We start from the raw sequence: 2,913 nt of genomic DNA, 5'->3' as shown, positions 1-2,913 counted from the left end.
AAGGAAGAAAGAAAGAAAGAACTGGGCATTGCCTGCATTGTTTTATGAAGAAATGCCTCTAAAGGTCAGGCAATGTATTTTGGGTACCCCCACTGAGCTATAACTATGAAGAAAATGTGTTTTCATGCATTATTTGCAACCTCAGTTTTCCTGAATAGATGATATAATAAGGAATCGCATTCAACAGAGAACAGCAAGCATCTCCAGAAGGTAGGAGGTGGGGGATCTTCTGTCCCCTGGCCCCATTTACAACCATAATGTCTCTTGAAGGAATGTCACCTGCAGGAACCTCCCTCCGTACCTCTGATAGGAGGCCTGGCTCTGCTAGGGCCAAATCTGTGTGTCTCTTTCTCCTTTGGGCCCTGAGAAATGGAGAAGAGCACGCTGGAGCGTGTTCTTCGTCCTCTGAGCCTCCCTGAGCGAACAGCAGAGGGAGTCTCTGCCCCCTGTACTTGACTAGGCCTTGTGAGAAGGGAAAATAAGCTGAAGGCTTCAAAGCTAGATTTGAAAGTGACTGAGTATTGGAGCTCACTTCTTACCTGGCACAAAAGTCTTCCCGTTTAAGCCATGATAGATGCCTGCAAATCCAACATTACACTTCCTCTGGCATTGACAACATCACTCCAAGCAACTGCATCTTCCCTTGATGGAACAGTCTGCACTTTGTGCAACCTTGAGTTTGCACCTAAGACACTCATGATTCCAACACAGCTTTTTTCTGTACTCATTTATGCATCTACCAGTTCACTGGCACACAAGTAAACAGTTATTGGACATCTACTGTGGGCCAGAAACTGAGCTTATTGCCTCACCTAATCTTCTTGGAAACCTTGTGAGATGGCACTGCTTGCACCCGTCTTACAGCCTTTGAAGGGTGATGTGGTGCCCGTGGCCATGTGACCAGCAGGTGTCAGGCTGGGATCACACCCAGGTGTGTATGCTGCTCACACCATATATTAGCCCTGCGGGGTGCTTACAGCGGAAATTGTGCAGGTTCCTGCCCCAGAGGGACATGTAAATACATCTAGAAGTAGTTGTTATCTTCCCAAACAATGCAGTACATAAATTGAATCCCAGCGCACTCTTATCAAAACTCCTTGAGTACACCCACTTGCACCTAGAACATTTTTCAATGTCATTCTTTCAGTCTTTCTTTCGGTGTCTTTGACCTACAGCCTCTACAGTCATCTCCCACTGCTTGTATCTCTCTGTCCACCTCTTCAGCTCCCTTGCAGCCCGTCTCACCTCATTCACTGTGCTCAGTGGGCTCCACCAGGCCTCCTCCTGGTGCAGGGCTTTCGCAGTGTGATTCTTCCTGCCTGGACTGCCTCCCCCTCCAGTTTGCCTTTGACAAGCCCCTCCTTCCCCTTCAGGTCTGGTGTTAAGTGTCAGCTTGTCCAGGATGCTCCCTCTAGTTCTCCACTCTAAATCCTGCCTCCCTTGTGTGCCTTTTCAGAGTGTGCTGTGCTTTTCTTCCCCTGCACTTATCACTGTTTCTAAGTTAAGTACAATTTGGGGATGATCAGTTGTTTCATGTTTTTCTCCCCTGCCAGAATCTAGCTTATATGGCAGAGACTAGTCATTGTACCTATCACCATGAAAGGCACAGAGTAAGTGCTCAGTGGGTAATTGCTGAACTAATCTAAGAAAAGAGGTGAGAACTAGGGGAAAAAAAAGATAACAAAGTCATTTGACTTAAAAATGAATTCTGTTTGCTTTATAACAGCAGGCTAAGGAAAAAAAAAAAAAAAAACTTGAATGCTGGCTTATCCAGAAATACCACCTTGGCTTTCTTGCCCCGGCCTTTCATGCTGTGAAATACCACCAGCATCTGGTCCCTGGGAGTCTCCGTCAGACCTGGATGTCCAATGATGTGAACAGAAAGCAGAGACCACACAGGTTGACCCATGGCACTGGTTTCATAAGGTCTGTCCTGATTTTAAATACTCAGGGACAGTTTTTAAAACTAACTGATTTGCTTCTGTGGTCCTGGTGTCTTTCCCTGAGAGGCACTGTGGCTTATTTAGCATTTTGAGAATCTCAAGTTCAGATGAGACCGGTCAACAGAGCTGCTGATCCCCCGGGCAGCAGGAAGTGAGGAGGACAGGGAAGCTCAGGGCCCCACACAACTAATGTCCTGGGGCCCAAGATGCCACATGAAGGTTTTTGCCTCCGGGTTTTGAAAGTGTGTTTTGGTCTTCCAGTGTTCCTTAAGAAAATGCCCTTCTTCTGGAATAACAAGAAATCCTAACGCAATGAGGTCCTACAAGTCGATTTGACAGTGACTGGGAGCAGACCCTTTTGAAAACCAGAAGGCTGGGTAACAGGGGCAAACTGTAAGGTATCACTGTCTTCTCTGGTCTCCCAGCCCCATTCATCTGCACCTGTCCTGCCCCCACTTGTGTAGCTCTTCCTTCACAAAGATTTAGTCTACTCCTTAGGGAGAGCATGGCTCAGCTTGTTATCTCCATAGGGCACCGTGCATGGCAGCTGCCCCAGCACACACACTACAGCCATCACTTCATCTGTGATGGATGCCAAAATCTCCAACCCTGTCTTCACAGTAACCACTCAAACTGAAACTCACGAGTTTGGCATTATCCAGATATATAAAGCATTTGAATATTTGCCTGGACTCTACTTTCTTTAAATTTCTTCTTTAAAAAATCTTTCTGGGCCCTGCATATTGCATTCTGCCAGCCCTACCATCCTAGAAAAGCGAGCCCAAGAAATGAGTGCATTGAAAAGGCGAAGTTTTTAATCTCCAACAGAGACGAGAATGATTTCATACTGGATGAGACGTTTAGAAATGAATACTTGAATTAGAGCCACAAACTGAGACCCTTCATGACTACAGTGAATTTGGATATCTCGCAAAGGAGATAACGCCAAACCATACACAGGACACACAGC

The sequence above is a fragment of the Piliocolobus tephrosceles genome, chromosome 20 (assembly GCF_002776525.5).
Source record: "Piliocolobus tephrosceles isolate RC106 chromosome 20, ASM277652v3, whole genome shotgun sequence".
NCBI classification, from domain to species: Eukaryota; Metazoa; Chordata; class Mammalia; order Primates; family Cercopithecidae; genus Piliocolobus; species Piliocolobus tephrosceles.
Note: the sequence above shows the minus strand (reverse complement) of the source record.